The sequence below is a fragment of the Lontra canadensis genome, unplaced genomic scaffold (assembly GCF_010015895.1).
Source record: "Lontra canadensis isolate GAN:19392208 unplaced genomic scaffold, GSC_riverotter_1.0 scaffold294, whole genome shotgun sequence".
Classification (NCBI taxonomy): domain Eukaryota; kingdom Metazoa; phylum Chordata; class Mammalia; order Carnivora; family Mustelidae; genus Lontra; species Lontra canadensis.
Genome location: NW_022631288.1, coordinates 115353 through 140528, shown reverse-complemented (window position 1 = coordinate 140528; position 25176 = coordinate 115353).

Genomic DNA, 25176 nt, shown 5'->3' with positions numbered 1-25176 from the left:
ATTTTGGTTTTGTTTTGTTGGGAGGGAAAAGATGACATTTTATTCACTCAAGAGAAAAAAAAGAAAAGAAAAGGAACACTATTATATTTATCTATCAATCTGAATAAAAACCAGGGCACTATACATAAATCATAGTTATGAGAACAGGAATAAGCATTTGGCATCTTAAAAGTCCAACCTCGAAAATCTCCTGAAATGCTCAGAAAAGTTCAGCACAAGTAAGGTACTGACATCAGGAGTCTGTTATGTTAAGCCCTGAGAATTAGCAAATGTTTAATTAGTTGCTGAAGAGCCTCAAATTTCTTCCTAACCTGTAACACAAACAGAAGTGAGGACTAGTTCAAGGAAAACAGAGATTTTGATTATTATCTCACTATATATCCTTGGGTAAATTAACATATTTAATTTCATGTTCTTTACATGAGTAGAACAAAACTACTTTGATTAGGAGATGGAATGGCTTTTGATGGGATATAGGAATCTGTCTTCCCTGGTCTTAAAATTTGATCACTAATCATTTTGCCTATAAGATGAGCCCACTATCCTTTGTACTTTTCACTAAAGCAAAATAGAGGACTGAGATTTTTGCTCTTCCCTCTTCATTCTTTGCCTATTCTCCTCCCCTTGACACAATGGTTTAGTCCTTTCTTGATAATTAGATCTCAGAATATTTTTCTTAAGGAATTTTAAGGCATACCTTGTACCCACGTTAGGGAGATACTTATGTATCATCCCTCCTCCTCCCCCGCCCCCCACCGCCAGCCGCCATTTTGAGCTGGCTAGACACAGGCTCTGAACCTCTACCTTAGTAAGAATTGTTAGAAAAAATTCAGAAAAGATTATCTGAACTTGAAAATAGATAAAAGAATAATGGGTAGAACTTGGGGGTTTGTTTCTTTATTTTCCAATGCAATGATAGGCTTCACTTTCTATCTACTGATCTAATTTATATCTCTATAGGGACAGAGTTCAAGTTGTAAATTTTTGTCTAGTAGAGATGTAAATAATTTCTTTCTGGTGGAACAGATAACCCCAAAGTCTACATTTTAAGCTGGATTGGACATTGACCAGCTTTATATCTAATACAACAATGTAGTAAATTGCCTGTGTGTATGCAAATTTCCAAATGCCCTTTGGACCATTTTAACATCTTACTGGTTCCCTCACTAGTTAATAAGTTGAATAAAATCTTTTGCACATCCTCATTTTGTAATTGTATCAGAATCATATTTTTTAGCCCTTTGAAAACTATACTTTGACAGGATGATTATGATCTCCAAACAAAAGTTTGGCAAGTTTTTTACCTTATTTTTTCCCCTCTCAAAATTTAACATTGATTTTCGATGACCATTCAAAGGCATTCAAAATGTTCTACAAATATGCCACCAGTTAACATTTTGTTTCTTACATGTTAGTATGTCACTTTCAGGCTGGCATCTAGGCAAGAGTAATAATTCCTAGGTAGTCTACTAGTAAGTAATGTTTTCACCTAAGTTAAACTACCCATCAAATACACATATAGGAGGATAATAATATTTGCTATTATGATCATTGCAAATAATATGGTACAGTGATCAATAGCATAGGTTCCATAGTCCAGACCAACTCTACCATTTTTTAGCCATAGGACCCTAAATGAAAATTTCTTAACTTCTCTGGAGCTCATTTACCTCATCAATAAAATGCTGCCAGTAATAGTACCATCTATAATAACCAGGGTCATAGCAAATAACAGGGGAGGTCATCATGTAAAATGCCAAGAACAGTGCTTAGCATGTAATAAGCACTCAATAAATGTTAGCTATTATTATTATTATGCTGGCTAGTAGAGTTGTCTTGAAGCTAGCTTCTAGTTACTAGAAATTATTTTGACTTACAATGGGCTCTGTGGGAGAACTCGGTCACCACCCAGAAAGAAGACGTTTATTGTTCACATTGCCTGGAGAAAGAGCCTCCGCGGTCACAGACTTTGGCCAGAAACAGGCCTCCTGTCTGTTTCATGGGTTGGCTTTGAATCATTGCCAAGACTTTCAGGAAAACGGAAAACAGATTTGTAGCATTTATGAAGCTAAGGCCTTATCTGAGTTCCCAGGGCTGGTTTGTCACATGGAAATGAGCTGTTCCATTGCTTTATTCTCCTGGATTTAGCCTCCAACGATCTGGTTCAGTGCATTGCTGTCTCCACATGTTAAAACTTGGTGAGGATTCTCTCGTGTCTTTGTTTTCTTTGTAACTTGGGATGACATACTTGTTTTTGTCAGCCTTTCTAAGCACTGCATTGTCATCCCATCTTAATGCAAAGAAGAGTGAACTTCGCAAAATATTTTAAAAGTTAAACTTTGAAAATCATTTGGCAGGTAAATGGGTAGTTTTTCTGGGTTTTTGTTGTTGCTGTCGTTTCATTGTTTTTTGTTTGTTTTTTAGGCTTGTTTTTTGTTTTGTTTGCTTTGGTAGCCAGTTAAGCTTTAAGGTGGGAAAAAAAAAATTGGAAAAGCTCTACATTTATTGGGATTGTGGGATTCAGGAATGAGAATAAAAAGCAACCTCCCTGAAAAAGTATTTCTGTGATTCACACTGTGACCAGAAAAGAGAAATCTCAATGTTTAATGCTTTTTAAGTTGACGTTCATCATTCTTCCCATCATGGCTCCCCCAGCAATATCTCTAAGGAAGGAATAAGACATTTCAAGCTTCTCCTCAGGAACATATATGGATTGTAGATATGAGATAATCAGACTGTAGAAAACACAAGAATAAGGCACTCCCTCCTCCAGGGCACCTCGGTGGCTCAGTCAGTTAAGTGTCCAACTTCTTGATTTTGGTTCTGGTCATGATCTCAAGGTCCTAGGATCAAGCCCCGAGACAGGATCTACATTCAGTGGGAAGTTGGCTTGAGGATTCTCTCTCTTTCTGTCTCTGTCCTTCCCCCTTGCTCTCTCTCAAATCACTACAACTTAAAAAAATAAAAATAAAATAAGGCACCCCTACCCCACCTCATATCATATCACTTTGAGGAAGAAACAAGTTCACCAAGTAAGTTGACAGCCCCCTGTGTGAAAGTCTGATTTCTCCTGTGATGACGACATCCCCAGCAATGATGAGCACCCCCGCATGCTCAGTAAAGCCAAGCCAGAGTAGTTAGCTTATTGCTGTTGCAAACTTGGGTTCTGTAGCTACTGTACTTATAGACTCTACCCTTGGTTTCCAGTCACCCCCACACAAGCAGTATCAGTAGCTTCTTTTGGGGGACAGAATGATCAACACACTTTCTATCTGAACTATTAGAAAGGCTTTATAATTTTTTTCAACCTATTTTCACTTCAAAGCAATATCTAAAGTTAGCTGGTTCTTTTTTTTTTTTTTAAGATTTTATTTATTTATTTGACAGAGAGAGTGAGAAAGCACAAGCAGGCAGAGCAGCAGGAGAGGGAGAAGCAAGCTCCCCAGTGAGCAGGGAGCCCGACGCGGGGCTCTATCCCAGGACCCTGGGGTCATGACCTGAGCCGAAGGCAGACACTTAACCAATTGAGCCACCTAGGTGCCCCTAAAGTTACCTGGTTCTTATCAGACCTGAAATAATTCATTTCAACAGCATTTATTTCATACCCAAATAATCACAGACTTTTAAAATTGTTATGCATTAGTCATCTAGATGATTTTTTTTTAAATCAGTCTCACCTTGGGAGTCAAACTCACAATTTTATTAATCTATCCCAGCTGAAATATATGACAATCTGAGCAAAAAGGAGAGGTCGCTTTTACTTGGTTTGTGATACGAAGGACACATTTGTATAACTAAAATTCAGGGCAATTTCTCTGAAAACAGTCTAGAATGGAAGTCAACAAAACCAGTGCTGGGGTAGTGGATCAACCTCCAAATTGTGAAATAATTTTATTTTTTAAAGAGTTATAAAATATCTTGAAATATTAACTGGTTTTTGCTCCCTTGGCATTTCCTTCTTCCTCTTGGCCCATCTCTGTCCAGTCAGCTTGGCATGTCTGCACATGTTGCCTTGGGGCAGGTGTGACAGAGCAGAGAGCAGAGCAAAGAGGAGTCCATTTAGGGCTTTTGAATCACAGAAGCCAAGGCCTTCGGGGAGCCAGAGAGGACAGATATGCCCAAGCCATGAACTTGGAAGACTCTTGGTTGATGGAGCTCCTCAGCCCGGAAACTTGGCAAGCGTCCCTGAGGAAAGGTGGAGCAAAGGCAATGGGAGCTCAGGTGCTGGTGGCATCGACACCCCTTGTTCCTGTCTCTGAGAAGTGGGGCCTCCCACAGGTGCGGGGTGAGGGGTAAAGATGAAAACCCCAGATAGCTTTGGGGGGGTGGAGACTGAGGATTAGACAAGGCCTGTGCCTGCACCCGGGTAGAATCACAGCGAGGACGCAAGACCAAGAGAATAGGGTGTACCTGGGCCTGAGGGGCTAGAGCATCTCACCAAGTTCCCAGCATGGAGGCAGAGCAGACCTGAAGGGGCTGGCAGGGTACTCTGTGTCGATGTGCATGACAAGCCCAGAGGAGATGACAGATGACACTGAAGACCTGTCACAGCATGACCCACCATCACCCTTGTCCTGACTCTACACAGCTGCCATGGAACCCATGCCCAGTTCTGGGAAATGGACAGACCCTGAATTGATGAGGATTTTTGTTGGGTACCTCAGCAGAATGAAATCGTTAAAAAATCAAATAGAGTTCTAGAAAATAAATATATTTCTTAACACAGAGACTGTAGATGGAACTCTGGAATTGGCCCCATCATATTTTTGACCTTTCTTTTTGTATACCCCCTTCCCTGATCGTGCCCCCTTCCTGTCCTCATAGTCTCTTCTGCTCCTACTTAAGCTGATGTCAGAAAAGGAATTGATGGATTCTTATGCCAAGATGTAAGTGGATGATAAAATTAAAAGTATTACCTCATTCAGAGATATTCACACTTTGGCAAGGATTCAAAATTTAGGTCACAAGAGAAAATCCATAGTTGTAGAATGCCAGGTTTCCATTAAATGATGCTGTGATGGTTCCCTGGGAAGACCTGGCTCTTCCCAGGGTTCCGTGATCTGCCTGAAGTTTGCTTCCCATGTAATGGAGAACCCACATGTCTAATTATCAGTTAAACTCTTCTTAGAGATCAAGAGCAGTGTTTCTCAAACTTTTTCATTTTTCTCTCCCCTAAGGAAACTTCTTAGATATTTATTTCCGAATCTTCCTCCCTCATGAATTTTAATACCACGGCAACATTGTTAAGAGCTATTCTTAACGTACTATCTGAATACCTGTGCTTTACATATAAAAAGGCTAAGAATTTTCTGTTCTACCAAATCAATTTTCGCCTACTTTGGGGGACATACTGGTTTCATTAAAAATTCACGTTGAGTCAATGAAAGATGGGTCTATAGGTGTGTAAGAAATGAAAAAGTCCTGTTTTCCCCACTCCCATGCTCCCACCGCGCCCATCCCCCAGCTTTGAATGACTCAGGCTATCCACAAGGTTGGAGATCTTTCTCATGCTATAGGTGCTCACTGCCTCAGGAAGTGCAATGACTATTCTGGGAAGTTTAGGAGGAGCTGTGTTTTATTCTTTAAACATATTAAAAATTAATTGATGTTCAAGGCCAGGCCAATGGAATCTGAAGTACCTGAATCATCCCAATGTGTTCCCATAAATGGCCAACCCAAATCGCTTAAAAATGGTATCCTCTGGCCTTGTTGAACCCTTCCGACCACTGCCTTTTGTTGCAGCAGCTTCATGGGGTGTTTTGTTTGATGGGTGCTCACAATGAACTGTTGTATACATATACTGTAATTATAAGAAACATAATAATAGCCCACACTTAAATTGCTCACTTTCATCTTCGTGAATCCCAAGGCATTGTATACATTATATCATTAATAATAAAATAGATATGTTAATTAAAGCATTCCTCCTTTTAAATGTATACACGACATCATAGGCTACAGAAGTCTATTACCATGCAAAAATGGGAGCATGCTAGTCAGCACTTGCAGAAAGTTGAGCTTTCTCATAGTCAATGATCCAACCTGCTTTTGACAGACGAAAGTTTCATCTGTTTCCACCTGGTGAAAGTGAGTTCATTCATTTGTTTGTTCATTCGTTCATTCACCCGTTCAGCAAACATCTGTCACAGGTCTGCTTCTGTCCTGGACCAACAACTATGGAAGGTGCTGGCTTTCCTTGGCAAGGACAGAGACGGCGAGTAGGGGATGATCTGGAGGCAAAGAAGCCTCAGGGCATGGAAAATGTGAAGTTTCTTTCCTGGCATTCACTTCTGGGTGTGACAGTAACTTTAAACACACAGCCACGCACGCCTGAAGCACAAAGCTCATAGGTTTCCGTTAAATGAAACGGAGGCCACAGCACGCCCTCATCCTGCTTGACACCCCACAGAGACCTGCATCCCTCACACGGAAACACGCGTCCATCTGCTCCGACTCATGGCAGCCATGTCAGTGGCTGCTTTTGTTTTCGTTTTTGTTTTGGAGAGATTTAAGTTGTGCCCGAAGAGGGAAGGGTGGCCTGACTTACCTAGCAGAACCTTGCCAAGCTCTACCCCAGCCTTTCCAGTGATATGTCCTGGCTTGTTTCCTTCACACCAGCTGGTCTTATTCAGCCGACACCAAGCATGTTCACAAGTCCCAGGCAAGTCTTCCAAAGAGCTAGCTGGTGTTCTGTCTGCAGCCAAGGTACTGTGGCAGGTACAGGCCAGGCATGGCCACCTCTGTAGCAGGATGGGTGCTGGAAGGCTTCTAGCAGCATGGATGTGTCTCCCACCACCAACCCACAGATGCCAGAGGTCCACCATGAAGGACTCCTTTGATGTCCAAAAGACTCAGAGGGCCAGTGAGGATCAGTGTAATGGAGAAAGGACAACAAGTGAGCAAAAGCAAATGGTGCCTACTCTTCTGCTGCAGGCAAACTCGGCCAGTCTCACTAATGCCTGGGGAGATACTCCCAGAAGCTACCGTTTCTGCAGTGCCTAGCGAGAGGCTCACCTGGACGGACCCCACAGAAGATGGCAGGCTGCGGCAGCATGCACTGTCTTAGCTTTGCTTCCTCCCCTACGTCCGCAGGTCACAAGAAACAGAGAGAACGAATACCACTTGTCCTGTCCTTGAGGACCACTTTGCCCTGGTGGAAGCGTGGTTCTAATACCCTAGTGTACTGACTTTGGCTGAGACCGGGGAATTTCACTCCTCTGAGCCCCAGAAAACTCCTTCAAAGAGAGAAGATAATATATTGCCTCTCTCAAACAAGTCCTGGACAAGTGAGCGTCTTTCTCCTTTTCAAATCTTAGGTTGTGTGGTTCCCAGAATCATGCTTATCTACACCCTCTTATCCAAGTCCTACGGATGCTGACAGCAGGCCCACCTTCACAGGCATTCGACACATGCAGTCACAGGTCCTGTGCTCAGAAGGGCCTCCTACTTGGTTTAATATTCTGCTGTCAGCTTCTTAAAATTCTTAATAATTTCTGAACAAAAGAACACAAATTTTTATTTGTCCTGAGCCTTGCAAAATCTGTAAGCAATCCTGCCTGACAGCGTGCAGCTTGGATAGATAGCCCTTCCGAACTGCGAAGCCTCTTCTGAGTCCCCTGCTGTTTGCAGGTGTGTGTGTGTGTGTGTATGTGTGTGTGTGTGTTGGTCTGGGAGTGATAGCCTGCATTTGCACTGGCCACCAGAGAACGTGGCAGTTGCGGAGTCCCCACAGGTAGTTGGCTTTCTGAGAAGGCCAAGAGTTAAAGAGCAAGTTCAACAATGTGGTTAAAGATATGGTGGGGTTTCTGGGACTCTGGGAGACATATGGAAGGATTTGGAGGGTTGGGTCTGGGTGGAGTTTGGTTCAGAATGGGGAAACAGTATGGGGATGAGCTGAGCTGATGATCACAGGGATGCCATACTTGAACTTAGAGCAATGATTTCATTAAACAGGAATGAGAAGCAAGGCGTCCTTGAAAAGATGGTTGGGCAGTCAGTGCTACCGCTGTGGCCCAGACACGTCACCGAGTGGTATGGAGACCACAGAGCCTCTGCTCCTTCAGGCAGTGGCAGAGTTGGAGCACAGAACTTACAGTCCTGAGTAGGGGCTGATCTCAGATTGTGGCTGCAAGCCTGTGTGAACTTACTTAGGGGAATCTGGATGCCTATTTCTAATGTCAGGAAACCATGGAAGGAATGGTATTCTGGGATTAGCTGGGCTTGAAGTGTGATGTTCTATTTATGTCACTTGATAACCTTTGCCCCAGTCTCCCATATAAACTAGAGACTCATGGCAATACATTGGATGAGAGCTATAGTCTCCACTCTGGGTGGACATGGCAGCTGTCTATCTTGTGTTCTACGCTGTTGTTAGCAGGGAAGTGATCCCATTGTGCATCTTTTTAAATGACCTTTCTGTAGTGAAGGTTGTGTGGTGAAGAGTGTACAGTGTGGCCTTACAAAGTAATAACAACTTCTGCTTAGTGCTTGAGATCGCAAAGAGAACAGAGAGTATTTTAATCTTAATTTCCAAGTAGATGAAAATGCTTCCTCCTTCACTACTTTTCTTTCTCTTTTATTCCTTCCAATGACCAAATGTCTTCTGATGACATCTGGTGGCCTGGGTAAGAGAATCATTCATACATCCCTTATTTTCTATCTCGATCATACAATTTAATCTCCTGGGACGGTGTATTGGGTAATAGGGAGACTGTGAATTCTCTTGTCTTCTTATTAAACCATAAAAGATGGAGAGGAGGGGAATAAACATCAATATAATACCCACTTGAATTGTTCAATGGAATGGTTTCCACTTATATTTGACGTATCTATTATATACCAGGCACTGGAATTACAATGATAAGCAGACAAACCTGCCCTCCAAGGGTTTACAGTACACTAGGGTAAACAGGGAGTTGGACTGCATTATGATTGCCCCTTATGGGGGGAAGCATTGGTGGCTCTGAGAACACATGGGGAGGCCCCTTGGCCCAGTGTTTGGGTGCAAGCCAGTAACAGCTAAACTGAGCTCTCAAGGTTGCACAGAAGTTAACCAAGTTAGGTTGGAAAGAAGAGAATGTTCTAGGGAAAGGAACAGTGTGGGAAAAGGCCTGGGAAAGACCACCAACACAGGGGTCTGGGGCGTAGGATTGGTCCTGAATGGCTGGACACTGGAGCAGAGTGAGGGTGCTGGGGAGCAGGGAAGCTGGAGGGAGGGAAGCAGCTGCTGCACAGCTGAGATGGGTGCATGAGATGTGACTGTCCTGAGGGTGAGAAGCCACTGAGGCGTGTGACGTGGTCAGATGACAAACAGGAGGAGTAAGGATGAGAGATGCACCACCAGGCAGACCGTTTGAAGGTTGCTCCAGTGATCTAGGTTCGTGGCCTTCAAAATTTTAGTCATGGTCCCCTGTGTAAAAGTTTTGCAGCATGAACCCCAAAAGATGAATATCCATTTCCTTATACATGAAATAGGCTAGTGTACCCTGTAAACATACAAAATAAGTGATATTATGTATACTTTAGATATATTACATATATATAAACATACAAATACTTTGAACATAAATTATATATATATATATACATATACATACATATATATATGTACATATATTTAGATTTTATTTATTTGACAGGGAGAGAGAGAGAGAGAGAGACAGAGAGCAAGCACAAGTGGGAGGAAGCAGAGGGAGAGGGAGGAGGAGACTCCCTGCTGAGCAGGGATCCTGATGCAGGGCTCCATCCCAACACTCTGGGATCATGACCTGAAATGAAGACAGATACTTAACCGACTGAGCCACCCAGGCAGCCCAATAAATATTATTTTTAAAGGTGGAATGAAATATATAAAAATAGAAGTTCTAATTTTTCCCTCTTCCCCCATAGTGGGTTCTCTAGTATGCCCCCAGTGTCCCTGTACCCCCTCTGAAGAGCCCTGGCTGAGGCCAATCTGAGCCTGGGATTCTGATTCTCAGGCTGCTGCAATACACACCCAGGCCTCGGAGCCTTGGGCCTAGTCCACAGTTTCAAAGTATTTGAATTCTAGTCACAACAGATTCTAAGGCAAATGTTTCCATTGCTTGGGAACAATCAACTTAGGCTCCTTGAACATTTAGAAGGATGAAAACTGCACCATCTCTTACCAAAACAAAAATACATTTCACAAGATTTCCTTTTCTTCCTTTTTAAAAAAATAACATTTTTATGTGACTGATTCAAAATATTTTGGCAGAGGACCATGGGACTTGCTCATTGGCTTAGGTGAATTTTGAATTTCTAACGTCTCTTGCCTAGGACATCTTGGCCTACTTGATTCGTGGTCAAAAAAGGCCTGTGTTCATCTGACTTAAATCTTTCGATTGTGAAGGTGGCAGCAGACAGTGCTCTGAGGCCCACACCCACACACCATGCCAGCACTGTGACATGGCCTCTGTGAAGGGTCTACCAATATCAAGGGGGATCCATGTACAAAGAAGCCAAGTTAATACACAGATACTGCTGCTGCCACTGACCCCGGGACACCTCCAAGAAGTCAGCAAATACACGGGAGGCTCCTCAACTGCCCCTGGGTGTGCAGAGTTGCTAACTCCCTGAACTTGACCTCCTTCTTTGTCACAGTGGCCTCTCCCTGCTCCCACCTCATCTGCTCATGCACTTAGACGCCAAGACTAAAGTCAGCTCCATGAGCCGCTCTGCTGGGCAGGAGATCCAGCTGACAAAAAGTTCAGCATGACTTTTGCTCTTTTGGGGGAAGTTCCTTGAAGATTTTTTTTTTTCTTCCCCAACCCAATTCCCAAGTAATAGATGTATATTTATAAGTAAATATAACTAGAGATTCTGTGAAGGCACATTCCCAAACCTAAACATTGACTGGGTCAGAGGGGAGGGACAGAAGGAGCAAAGTGAGAGAAGCAGTTACATATTTCAGGAATTTTTATCATTTTCAAAAACTATAAAATTATATACAAGTCATCAACTTTCAGGTCTTATAGAACCGGATTTTTACATAGCCATGTGGAAACGTCTCCACATTTGGTGTGCACACAATGGAAACTGTAGGAAGACACAAGGTGGTCTCACCCATGGTATGGAGGCCCCCGAAGTCATCATCTCTAGAGAGCAACAGGAGATTAAACTGTACAGAATCTCAGCAAACAAAACCAAGGGATCAAAGAATGAGAAAGTTCTAAAACCTAGTCATAAAATAATAATTTATCTTGAAAATAAAATAGTGGTTTCTCTGGATGCATACTGCATTGTTTTCATCTACTTCAGTCTGGCATATTTCTATTCTATTTACTCAGAAAACTATATTTCAAAAATGCTTGCCCCAGACCATATACTCCCTCTTTTTTTACTATTTGGGTTTTTTTTGTTTTCCTTTTTTTAAAAAAATGAAAGGGGTGCCTGGGTGGCTCAGTTGTTAAGAGTCTGACTTCGGCTCAGGTCATGATCCCAGGGTCTTGGGATCGAGCTCCGTATTGGGCTCCCTGCTCATCAGGGAGTCAGCTTCCCCCTCTCCCACTCACTTGAGAGAACTTGTTTGCTCTCTCACTGTGTCTCTCTTTGTCAAATAAATAAAATCTAAAAAAAAAAAATATAGAAGATACTAGAAATCAAAGTCTTTCTGTCTATCAATTGATCTATCAAACGATCTATGTATCTATCTGGGCCAGAGAGATAAAGGAGAACTTGAAGGGGCTCCTCATCACTAGGGGAGATCAGAGGGGGGCAGAGTTGAAGGAGAGGATTTGGTCCAGCAGGAGGTTCCACAGGGAGCTACGCTCCCCTCTGGCATCTTGGTAAGTCTGAGCAAGACTGATACACTGGTGGAGAATATTCAGCACAGAATGAATTTATTTAACAGGGACTGAGAAGTCACCTCAGACTCATTTTAAGGGAAGAGAAGATCAGACATTCGCGGTTAGTCCACTGCACTCTCTCCCCCATTCATTCATTTGACAAAGATTTCTCCAGCACCTACAGATGTCAGGTACTCTTCTTGGGGCTGGGGATACAAAAGACAAAATAAAGTCCCTGCCTCATGGAGCTCAGGCCCTAGGGGGTCAAGACAGACAACAGACAGGTAAATAGGCAGAATGTCAGAGAGGGGTAAGGGTTAAGGGGAAGAAGGAAGTCGGTGGGAGGGAAAGAGAAGGAGGCCGAAAGGAAGAAGGCAGCATCCTCCCACTCAAGATGGAGCCCAGCCTGGCTTCTCCGTCCAGGGACGCAAGACACAGGGCATACAGGAGGGCTGGCGGGACTCACAGCTCCCGAGACAAAGGTCCCTGATTGAGGCAGGAGGCTGTAGTCTGACATCACCCCACGGAGGTGCTAGACACCCTCTTCTTGCTTCTCCCTTAAATAAGACCACAATGGAAGGGAGAGGCTGAGGGAGATCCCGAGAAGCTATAGGTTATGGCGTTTCAAACGGAAATAAAGTAGTTTCTATTAGCAGGGCTAAGTCAATGCACAAGGCATTTCACTTGTTAGTTTGCTTATTTACTCACTAAGTATAAATACTCAAGAGCTGTCCTGTGCCAGTTTGAATTGAATCCTTTTCTGAATGAACTAAGCATGGACACCAAAATTTTATATTTACAAACTGATTGCCATTAGAGCAAATGCTAAAGAAATACAAGCTCATCGGCACAATTTCTTACCCTTAGCAACAATTCTTAACCTGCTAAAAAGAATTATTTAATCCAATAGTGGTCACACTCAGACCCAAGGTAAAACTGGCTTACTGTCTTTGACTTCTCTTCAGCTCAAAACTCTTCCTTGGGAGGAGTCTAGATTTTGGCATTTTGGTCAGAGAACTTTGCTTTCAAGGACAACGTCATCATCAGGGAACTTGTTAGGAAGCAGACTCTCAGGGTTGCCCCAGAGCTGCAGAGTCGGGGTGCACATTTTCACAAGATCCTGGAGTGACTCCTGTACATGTTACAGCTTAAGAAGCACCGCTGTGGACCATGGCGGGTCCTTTTCTAACAGGAGAGCCTCTCTTTGAATCTTGCACAGAAGACCACGTTGTCCTTCCGAACTTCCAGCTAAGAGACCACACCATCTCAATTACCTGCAGACCCAAGCTCTGGTAGAGTCTGTCTCTCTGCTCTGTCCAGTGGATCAGAGGTCTTCACAGCAAGCCCCGCCTCTCTGCGAGTGTCATCACATGCCTGCTGCCTCTCGATTCCTCACACCCAGCAAGCAGCGGCTGACCTCCACGCTGAGCCCCAATGCTCCTACAGCCTTTGGCCCACATACAGATGGAACCACGGCAGAAAAACTGGCAGGAGCGAGGCTGTCAGGCTGACCTGACTGTTACTGCAGATCCCTTCCGGAAATTTGCTAATCTCATGATCTCAGATCCTTGCCAGGCAGCTCCCGGCCAGCTGCCTCCTCCAAGTGCCTAGCCTTGCCACCCAAGGCTATCTTACGCTTTGCACTAAAAGTCCCTTGCATGGGCAAACTAACAAAGCCCTTAAGAAGACGCATAATACAGACCTAGGATCACACACATTATCTGGCATATGCCAACTCCCCTTGCCTGGTCAGCTGAGATCATTTTTTCCTCTCAGGTGTTCCACCTCACTATTTTTGCAGATTAATTATCTTTTTGTGCACTGAAATTGCTTTTCTACCTAACAACCTGATCAGTCTTCTAAAAATTGTTCATATGCTTAAAGCGGGAGAGTAAAAAAGAAACTGAGCTCTCCAATCCAAAAGCTGAGGTTTCAAAAAAAAAAAAAAAGTCTTAAGGAAATACATCCCCTCTGCCACTCAATATTATAAGGGACTTAAACAGATATAAAATTGTTTCTTCAGTGTCTCTGATAGGATCCCAGCTGAGTTACGGGATATAGCTTGAGTAGTGAACCAGTCACACTGACAGTGATCCTACTGGGCACACCTACACGAGAAAAGATAATCATGGGTCTTCCAGACTGGTCATCTCAACATTGCTATGTCCTTAGGTGGTATAAACTCAGCCTCGTAACTAGTCCTTCACCTGAGGAAGCCATGAAGCTTTGCAGCCTTGGAGTTCAAGTTCTGACACATGGAGTTTAAACTAATAAGCAGTGAATGACAAGGGTGTCTTGGGCCTGCCTGTTGGCTGTTTCTGTGCAAATGTAAATATTAATTCTATAGTACATTTTTCAGATCCTGTTACTCGTGAACAATGGCAACATCTGTGTGGTACACTTGGAACCCAGATAAGACAACTTTCAGTGAAGATAACCATCCCTGGTCTCTAGTCACCCAGACAGAGTCTGGTGCCCTGACGAGGGGGGGAATCACTATCCCAAAGCACACAGCTGGGAAGCATCTTTATCTATGGCCCAAATTCTCCCAAATTCCAACTGAGGGCAATTTCTGACAGGCCACTGCAACTTAACCCTTTTCAATTCTTCCTGTCTGCCCAACTTTCTCATAGTGTGTGATTGTTCTGCCTGTCTTCCTTCTTCCTCTCCCCATGACTGTTAATTATGCCCAGTTATGGGAAGCTCTTGGAGGAACAAACTTGTTTCTGCCTTTGAAGGCCAGAACACACAGAGAGATGATGACCAGGCATGTGCTTGGAAGGCGGCCAGTGGTAATGCTGCTGGCCAAGGGGCAGGACACATTCCTATTAGCAAGCTCTGAGGCTACACACAAGTTGGGGCCCACTGCAGTCACCATCACTTGGCCCAACATTTTTGAGTCATGAGGCCATTTCCCAGTCCTGCCATTCTAGCTCAGTAGATACTTCCAGCACAAACATATTGTATAAAACTAAGAGCAGTCTTGGAATTTCCTCTGTCATATGTTAGAGGTGTGTGCAGCTATCTGGTTGCATAGTCTGGAAGTTTTGCCACCCACCCACACAGTGTAAATTCTAAAAAAAAAAAGTGGAGGGGCTTATCCATTTTAACTTCAAAGAAATAGAGTTCCAATAACCTTAAAATCCTGGAAGCGTTTCTGTTGCATTTGTATATATTTAACAATAAAGTGGCATTTGGGATTTCTCAAATTTGAAAATTATATACACTTATTTCAAAGAAAATACAATTCTCAGGAATCCCACAGAATACTTGGACTTTGGTTTAATAAATGCTGACGTGAGAAACTAGTCTATTTCAAGAAAATATCTTTTAGTTGCAATTGTTGCTGGAAAAGAGGATCTAATTTTTGTTCATGTTATGTAAATTTTCAAACAGACACAAAGCACAGAGATACAGGTGGTATAAGGAGCCCAGGTGTATCCACCACCCAGATTCAACAGCCATCAATTCATGGCCAGTCTTGTTTCTTTCCTTTCCTTTCCTTTTTTATTTATTTTTTAAATTTTATTTATTTATTTGACAGACAGAGATCACAAGTAGGCGGAGAGACAGGCAGAGAGAGAGGGGGAAGCAGGCTCCAAGCTGAGCAGAGAGCCCAATGCAGGCTCCTGAGATCATGACCTGAGCCGAAGGCAGAGGCTTTAACACACTGAGCCATCCAGGCACCCCTCCTTTCCTTTTTTAAAGATTTATTTATTTGAGAGAGAAAGAGCATGATCACCTGGAGGGGAGAGGCAGAGGGAGAGAGAATCTCAAGTAACTCTCTGCTGAATATCACTGAGCACAGAGCCTGACTCAGGGCTCGATCTTACAACCCTGAGATCAGGTCCTGACCCGAAACCGAGAGTCGGATGCTCACCTGACTGTGCCACCCAGACACCCCTGGTGAGTCTTGTTTCTACTCTTCATTTATCTCATAATGTATTATTTTGAAGCCAACCCCAGACATTTCATTTGTAAATACTTCAACATGCATTTCTAAAAGATAAGGACTATTTTTCACCAAAAGCTAAATCACAATTCCATCATTAGATTTAATTTCTCAATGCAATCATATATCTAATCTGTGTTCAAATTTTCCGGAATGTCTTATGAATGTTTTATTGTAATTGGTCTATTCAAATTGGGATCCAACTTTTTATCTGTTTAACAATTAAGTTAGCAAGTGTTTAAGACTGTCATTAACTTAAAAAAAATTTGTTTGGAGATTATTTCCTAATCCCTGGACTCATGACATCAGTGAACAGACATCAGGTCTGAAAAAGAAAGACAAATGTGGAGGTTAAGTGTGGGCTTAGGAAATGAACTGGTCTGGGTTTGAACCCTGATGCCACCATCCTGTTAGGTAACTTCTAGCAACTCACAAGTGATGAACCTCTTGCAAAATGAGATAAATGACAGTTCTTCACTCTCACGTAGAGTCACCAGATGAAACACAGGATGCCCAGCTAAATTACAATTTCAGAACACTAAATTTTTGGTATGAGTATATCCCACACAGAAATCCAAATTTAATGGCATCGTGTGTTTTTATTTGCTCTGTCTTGTAATGCCACTTTCACAGATCTTGCGAGGATTTCGTGCGATAACACGTGTAAAGGGTTCGCTGTAGGGCCCGACACACTGTGACTGATAACAGATACCAGCAGGTCCTCGAGTCAGTCCTGAGAGAGAAAGGAGGGGGGGCCATCCAGGCCTCCTGTGGGATTCCCATCTGCTCTCTGCTTTATTCGAGCACCCTTCCCCAGGTGGGAGATAACGATCTTCAACAAGCTAGAAGTTTGAGCTACAGCCAGTCGTTCCCTCCCACAGGTTTCCAGGCCTAGCTAAAGAGCTGTACAGTGTTTGGGCACTGAGATGTTGCTGATAACAAAGACATTTCTGGCTTCTTAAAAACGAGCGCTCTGGCAGCTCCAGGCCCGCGCTCCCACCTGGCACCAATCAGGGGAGCTGAGTAGCAGCTGCTCCCTTTCTTTGGGCATGGGCCTGCCAGTGTGCCATCTGGCCCATTCACAAACCAGTGTCACCTGCCTGGACCCCGGGGGGGGGGGGACTTGAGTTTGCAACCCCAGTGCCTCCCGTCCAGCACTCTCCCTGTGCTGACGCTTTGGCCTCAGAAAATGCTGAGCCTGAAGTGGGGCAGGAGGCTGGAGAGAAGGCTTAGCGGGGAGGAAAGCAGAGTGGATGAGCCAAAGACAACATCTTTACTGGCTCCAATTCAAGAATCTGTGAATTGAGTTAAGACCACGATGCAGGAAAAAGGGAGGGGGTTGGGAAGGGTAAGTACAAAAAAAATGAACACAAACAAAAACCAGAAGGGCAGTGTGGGCGTGAGACCTGCAGAAGGAGCTCAGGCAGAGAGTGGGAAGCAGGTAAGAAACAGGAGGAACTGAAAACTTGGAGGAACAAGGGCTGGTTAGTGGAGAAGCCAAGGGAAAGGGCAGACACATAGTGACTATGATAGCTTCGACTAGTGAGTATTACAAGCTTTCTCCCCAGTGCATTACAGTCTCCATAAAATATAACCCCCAGCCCATTTAGGAGCTTCTGAGGAATTCTTATCCAAATGCAGACAGATTGTGGCTCCTCGTCTTCAGGCTCCAGGTGGCACCCCTCTCACTGATGGGCAGGCCAGTGCCAGAATGGGGTTTGGGACATGAAAGCTAGCAAATGGGACCAAGGCCGAGAGGACAGTGGTGTTTGTTGCCTCTGCAACTAGGTGTGTCCTTCCACTCTGTGTACTTGACACCTGTTTGGGGGGTGCTGGTGACGGAGAGGCCCAGAAGTGGCCTTGACCACCTTGAATGAGTTCCGCAGAGTAAGTGAGTTCCTCAGCCCTCCACCCACCTCTGCTCGTCACTGATCTGCAGAACTAGCTGAAGGATGAAGGGTTCACGAGGGAGTAGAGAATCATTTTATCCCTGAAAGCAGCTTCTGAAACATCTCTTTTCCCCCAAATTGGCATGCAACTGTTGAAAAGCAGAGAATCCGAGAATGGGGAATGGGTCATAAAAGACCTGCTCTTGAGAAAAGGAAAAGAGAAGGGACCCCGGGAGCAGGGGCGGTGAGGGGGGTGGCTTTACTTTCCAGGGGAGAACAAAGCAAATTGAAGTGGAGAAGATGTACTTCAGGAGAATTTGCCAGAAGAACCTGTCCCAGCAGTCTTATTCAGAGCCCCGAGCAAGCAGGCCCCCTAGTCCTCAAATTATGTAGGCTGAGACCATCCCTCTGGGTGAGGAGGTGTCTTCCTCATCTAAAACTGGCAGCCAGTTTTAGAAGCAGCACAGAAGTTAAAGGGGGAGCTGATGGGCCTTCCTCTTCTTGTACAGGAACTTGGATGATCTCTGTTTACTCAGTTCTCAGTACATGTCTTCCTGGAAATTTTACAGATTTTTCCATCTGGGTCTTGAATATTTCTTATTATTTCTTATTCTTAGGACATCCCTAAGCATTTTAGTTTTTTGTTGCTATTGAAAATATGAGCCCTTCAGTGGAACTTCCAGTTGGTTATTACCAGTGAATACAATGTTAGCTCCATATTTGTGTGTATCTTGAATCTGTGTATCTTGTTGAGCTTTCTTATTAGCTGCAGGAGACAATTTGTAGATATTTTATTTAGAATTTTTTGGCACCTTTGTTCATATGTGACATTTGCATATCATCTTCTCATGCTTTCTTTGCCTGTTTTTGCCATCAGAGTCATGCCAAAATCATGAAATGAATTAAGAGGGCTCTCATGCTTTTCTAAGCTCTGGAATAATTAATATAATAATAATAATTAATAATTAATTGGTGGTATATGTTTGTGTTTGGTACAATGTACTTGTCAAAATTCCAAATGCAGTGGCATTTATAAGGTATATATCTTTGCTCTTTTTAGGGTGAATGTGCATGTATCTGTGTGTTTTCGTGTCAGGTCCTAGATGACCAACTTTTGACTGATTTTCTTTTATCTTCCCAGAAAATCATCTCTTTCACCTGTATTTTTTTTTAAATTTAAAATAAAGTCTCCCAAAAGCATTCTTTTATAATCCATTTCTTGAGTTCTGTTCTTTGTTGACCCTAATTTTGCTTGTGTATGTGTTTTTACCCTGTTCTTGGTCACACTTGCCAAGGATTTGTCTATGTTGTAAAGCAGTAAGTTTTTGTTTTGCTCATCAATCCTGCTACTTTTTCATATTTCATAATATTTTGCTTAATCAGTTGACTTTTTCCTTTTTATTTCTTAGGGTTTGCTTTGTTATCTTTTTTGCCCTTGAATTACAAGCTTAGTTTATTTCAGTCTTTTCTATTACGCTAGGTGTTTTTCCTACCCACCCCTACTCAAGATTTCTGTTTCGAGTGGGACAGACCCACTCCTCATTCAAAGTGGTCACACTGGAGAGTTAGTCCCAGGAGTGCTGAGCTCAGAATGGACACACCATGCACTGCAAGTGACCATGATTTTGCAGCCACACTGGGGGAAGTTTACCTGAGAATGACGGCAATCCAGATGAAACAGAGATTGATGATATTTGTCGAGCACCTAGACCTTCCCCAGTTCAATGTATACCCTGGATTCTTTAATTACATAAGCAAACAGGTTTTTTCCATTTGCTTAAGCCAGTTTGAGCTGGGTTTCAGACACTCATAATTGAAGGAATCTTGCCTTGTCTTCCACCAAGGCCACTGGGGTCTTTATGTTTTCCTCTGAGCGTCGCCTGTATGCTGCAGGTTCAGGTGTTTTTCTTACTGCAGTGCATTTCTAAATAGCCAGTAATTCCTATTTTGGTTTTTTCTTTAACTTAAAAGGTTTTAGAGCTTTTAAAATTCCAGTTGGATTGTTCTGGGACTTTTTTGTTTGTTTGTTTCTGTTTCTTTGATGTTGATTTTATTGCATTACAGTCAATGAGTGTGGTCTATTTTTTGCTTGATTAGAAATTTCAAAATTTGTTAAGATTTTCTTTTTGTTAATACATAGATGATTAGGGGAATGTTTCATGTTCTGTATGTTTACGAAGTCTGTATATGTTTTATATCCACACACATAATGTTTGTGTGAGTGTAAATATTTTGTAATAATATATGCATACTAGATTAAGTTTATTAATTGTGTCATTTGAATTCTATGCATCTCTGACTGTTCACTCAATTTAGGGGGAAAAATTTTTAAATCTCCCTTTAGGGTTGTGAATTTTATTTTTTTGTACTTGTACCAGTTCTTGCTTTATGCAGCTCAGGCAATTTGCGGGTTACATTAGGATTCATGTTATAATTTCCCAGATAATTGCACCTTTTCAGACTCTGAAATATATCCTCTTTGTTTCTTTCAATGCTTTTTTCTTTTTGCTTTAAATTCTATTTTGTCTGATATAATGTTGTCACATTTGAGGTTTTTTTGTTACCATCTGTTTTGTAAATCTTTTTCGAAGATTTTTTTTTTCCCAAAGATTTCTGTGTTATGTTTGTATCTCTTATAAGCAGCATGTCGTCGAATTATCTTGTTTTGTTTTTTGCCTAGTCTGACAGGATTTAGCAGGTGAATGTTATCCACTTACTTTATGATAATTGTGGATATAGTTAATTTCTGAGAGTAGAAAAAAAAATCTAACCAACTGGTATTATAGTTCCACTCCAGGAAATAGTCCCATGACATTTTTCAGGTTATTTTCTTCCCTTTCTTTGTTCTATTCTCTTCCTTGGGATAGATGTTACAGTTTTGTTTTGTTTCGTTTTTAAGATTTTATTTATTTATTTGACAGAGGGCAAGAGAGAGAGATTGATCACAAGCAGGCAGAGAGGCAGGCAGAGGGAGAGGAGGAAACACGCTCCCCGCTGAGCAGAGCGCCTGATGCAGGGCTCAATCCCAGGACCCTGAGTTCATGACCTGAGCCCAGGGCAGAAGCTTAACCCACTGAGCCATGCAGGCGCCCCAGTGTTACAGTATTTCAAATGTTCACTAGTACTTTTAATTTTATTTTTCCATTTTCTTTTTATTTTTTAGAACTGTCTTCTCAAATTCTTAGCTTCATTCTCCAGCAGGTTGTTTTTAGGCTTTGTCTCTGTTATCATTAGTCCATCTACTGAAATTATTATTTCAATCATCATGGTTCTCATTTTCAGTTTCTCTGAGGATTATTCACATAACCTGATTTTGTTTTAGGGCTGTATGATCTCCTTAGCCCCTATGAAGATATCATAATAACATTGTTTTTTTAAGTGCTTTCATCTCTTTCCTCTATCAACTGTTTTAGTTCTTTTGCTCTTAAGTTTTGGTATCTCCTTCAGAGTGTTTAATGTACCTAATGTTTTAGGTAATTCCCATGTGGATTCACATCTCTAGTGAGACTCTCTCTTGCCTATTTGTGAGTAGGATCCTTTTTGACAAGACTTCTCCAGCAATGCGGGGGAGAGGCAGTGTGTGCTCTCAAGGAGCTGTACAGATCGAGAGTTAGTATTCTGGGCCTGGCCATTCCATGGGCCATTCCAAAGCACCCACATTCACTGCTCCTTTATTGGACTGATGGAAAGCAGCCCCACCAACCATTCTGTGGTACCCCAACTTCTTATTCTCTTGTTTCCTGCGCCTCTGGCAGCCGGCAACACCCCAGAGCCACATAAGCCATGAACAATATAGACCTCTTCTCCCTGAGCTTGGGCTGCGTTTATTTTATTATAAATATCAAAATTTTAATTTGCTGTGTCAGAAGCATTCACAACCTTCTATTTATTCCTAGAATTATCTAACAGAATCAAGTGCCCTCATAACCAAGGCCTCAAAAAATCTCAAATTTTTATTGCATACATTAAAATATTTGTACCCTGTTTTTGCCCAAGACAGTCCCTTTAAAAGGCAAGGAAACATTTCCAATTTAAAATGAGATGTTTCTCAGAATGATACTGCACATTTCAATGTGTTCCACAGGGTTTATAATTAATAGTCAGAGCAGCACCTGCTCGAAATCTTAATTGCTTTCTTCCCCATGAAAACTGATGCTGGAGGTGTGGGTGAATTGATTTGTACTACATAATACAGCGGCAGACTCAGTTTTGGCACAGTCACACAATAGAGAAAAGTGAACACCTTATCGAAATTTTTTCCCAAGAAAAAGCTTAATTATCCTGGTTTCCGGTATTCCAGGCAAGTACCTGTAATGAACATGATGGTGATAGTCCTGTGACTTATCATTTGATGTCACACATGTCTGAAGATCCAAAGAAACCAAAGATAATCTATAGAAACATTCTAGAATCCAGTAACTCCATTTAGCATTAACTGTCTTTTACATTCAACCTCATTGTCCCTTTCCTTTAAGTGTGTACTCTTGGTGAAGGAGTCGGAGGTTCCAGGTCGACCTGTTCTCATCGTGGCTGGACCTGGGGATCCACTGCTCACCTGCTCTTGACCTCGGCTTTCGCCTCTCACAGAGATCCCGCTGAGTTGGGCATGGCCAATGCCCAGCTGCTCCACGAGGGAAGCTGGTTCCTGTGCTAAGGCTCTAGGAATAAAAGTTCTTTCATTAAACGAATGTGGAAATGCTGCTTTGGCAAATCAAATTGTTTTTCTGAAGCTACTTCTATTGTTTTTCCTATTCAACAAGTAATCTGTGTTTACTTCCAGGAAAAAGATATGAAAAACAAGAGAAGCAAAGGAAGAAACTTTCCTGCATGGCTTGATCAGCTGCATTTTAAATGTCCTGAGAGGGTCAGAAAACCTTAAAAATCGTACAATGAATCTTTTTGCAACACAGAGGTTTGAGTTGGTAGCTTGACTTTTCCTGCAGTGAATGTACTTTACCAGAGGATTTAGGGGTGTTGCCAGATGTAGCCTCACCCATTCAAGCAGTGGGCAGTTCTGGAGTGCTCTGCTCTCAGGCCACGCCATCCCGCTGCACTCTGTGCTGCACTCTATTTCAGAGCTTCGCCTTCCCGGGGCCTGCCTGCAGACAGTTTTGCTTCAGTTTCACGTGGTGGGGCAGCAGATTTGCGTCCCATGACTGACTCCCCACCCACCTGGACTAGGGAAGCTCTAATGACTCAGGGCGGGCCTCGAGATGCCACTGAAATGCCAAACGGAGCTTTCCTGCTCTCGCAGTAATACCTCCAACACTCTCCCCAAGAGACATTTTAAAAACACAGAGGACTTTTGGGAGGGACTCCATCACTCTTCCCACTGGTCCCGTGGGTGGTGGTGGGAGGGAAGAGGGTCAAGGGGCAGGACCAGTACCTCTCCTGGAGAAGCTGCAAGGCTCCCTCAGACTATGGATTTCATGAAATGCTTCGGCTGAGTAACCAGTTTCAAATATGTACCAAAGAGCTTGCTGTAAAACTTACAAGTCCATAGGCCATTTTACATCTTCGGTCTTACTCTGTTGTTCTGACATTCCCCATCTGAAGTAGAACAAGGAGGCCCATTATTAGCATGCCCTAAAGGAGCGCTCATCATAAAAGGAAGCCAGGCTTATTAATTCAGTCACAGTCTTGTGGATTCCCAGCTCAGCTTCTTGTGTTAATGAAACATGCACAGCAGTTGACAGTAGCTGTTGAAATTAGCTGTCATATTTACGGTTTACCAGAGCCTTTGCTTTGGAGATTTCCAACAAAGTGACAGGGATTTCCCAGTAGTCTAGGACTTTATTTCTCTGGGTTTATCTGAGATGTCACTAAGTGTAAGATGAGAGTAAAAAACATGTATTTTTACAAAGAACATTTATTTGATGCTCCAAAAATGTCTCTTCTTGTCTAGAAAAGTAGTTATTCATTGCATTGTCTTCTTGTTATTCAGAAGTATAGCATTTCAACACATATTGATTAGAGCAAATAAAACACAGGTTACCCTCACAAGTTATGCAGCACGATCACAGTACACATGCAGGCACGTGTGTCCCAAATACATATGTATTTTAGGTAATCATTTTAGGTTTGCACAGAGATACAGTTTAGAAGCCATTTTCCTTGTTTCGTGTGTATTTACAAAATATATATGGAGGAGGAGAAGTTATCTGCCTTTATAATTCCCAACATATTTTTGAAAATATGAGCTGCAGAGTAGTGATTATTGGAAGCAATTTTATAAAACATTAGAAATCCTGTGGCCATTTGAATTCACCTATGGTGAGTTTGTAAGGGCTTAATCAATTATCTGTTAGGAGCCTACTAGGTGTTGTGTTAATAGCATAAGACACAATCTCTGGGTCTTGAGATCAGGCTTCAGTGGAGGGGCTGGGAGGGCAATCAACAGCCGTGTGGATAATAGACAGATAGTTGAGCCAAACACAACGGGGCCACAAAGGTGAGAGTGGCCTGATCTATGTGAAAGTGAAAGAGGGGGTTAATTCTCCTGCTGTGTCCATGGTGGTCTCCCATTTAGTCTCACAGAGCCACATTCTGGCCCACAATCATAGGGGTGACGCACAGACAGAACCTATTTCATGGCATCCCCAGCAGTGAAGTGAGTGAAATGGGTTCTGACTACTACCTTCTCTTCAAGGAATTGTGTGTCTCCCTAAAAATTACCAGCTGTGATGGACTCATGTTCACTTATTCCACACCAAAAGGTGCAGATACAGTTTACAGTATTTCTTACAGAGCTAAGCTCTGTGCCTTGTTATCATTCTGGGATTTGAATGGAAGGAATGATTTATTTCTGGTTAGAAATTAAAGGTTATTTTCCTTCCTTGGGTGGGTAAGAAAAAAAAAAAAAGATAGCAATGATTTCTATCTGCCTGTTAGGATTTCTTGGCAATTTATGTTTTGCTTAGCAATTTGTGGTCCAATGTATTCTAGAGTAGTGGTTCTCAATCAGGGTTCTTCTGTCTCTTAGAGGATATTTAGTAAGGTCTGGAGACATTTTTGGTTGTCATTGGATGTGGGGGGCGTTGGAGAGGGTGCTTCTGGAGTTAAAGAGGTCAGGGAGGCTGATAAAAACCCCACAGTGCACAACACAGTCCCCCTCCCTAAAGAATTATCCAGCCCCAAATGCAAATAGTGTCAAGCTTGAGGAACTCTGGGTTGGAGGATAACATGACCTTTTTCAAGCAGTCGCTAGAGGGAAAAGTTGAAACGGTGGTCTGAGTGTAAGGGGTTAATATTTTTCTACAAGCTGGTGTCTTGGTTGAAAAAGCTTAAGGGCACATCCACTTCTAGACACCTACAGCAAAGTCTTCAGCTTGCCGAACTGCCCGCAATGGGAATCACTGAGTTGCTACTCTGTGGGCAGTTGCTCCCCCTTCCACCAGCCCACCATCTACACACCCTCTCCTCTCCCAGTGCAGCATGCCTTCTACTCATCACTGTCTGCATTTTTGCCATCCCGAGTTATTTATCAGTTCTTACATGCTATTTTATTTCACCAAGAAATACCACCCACAAG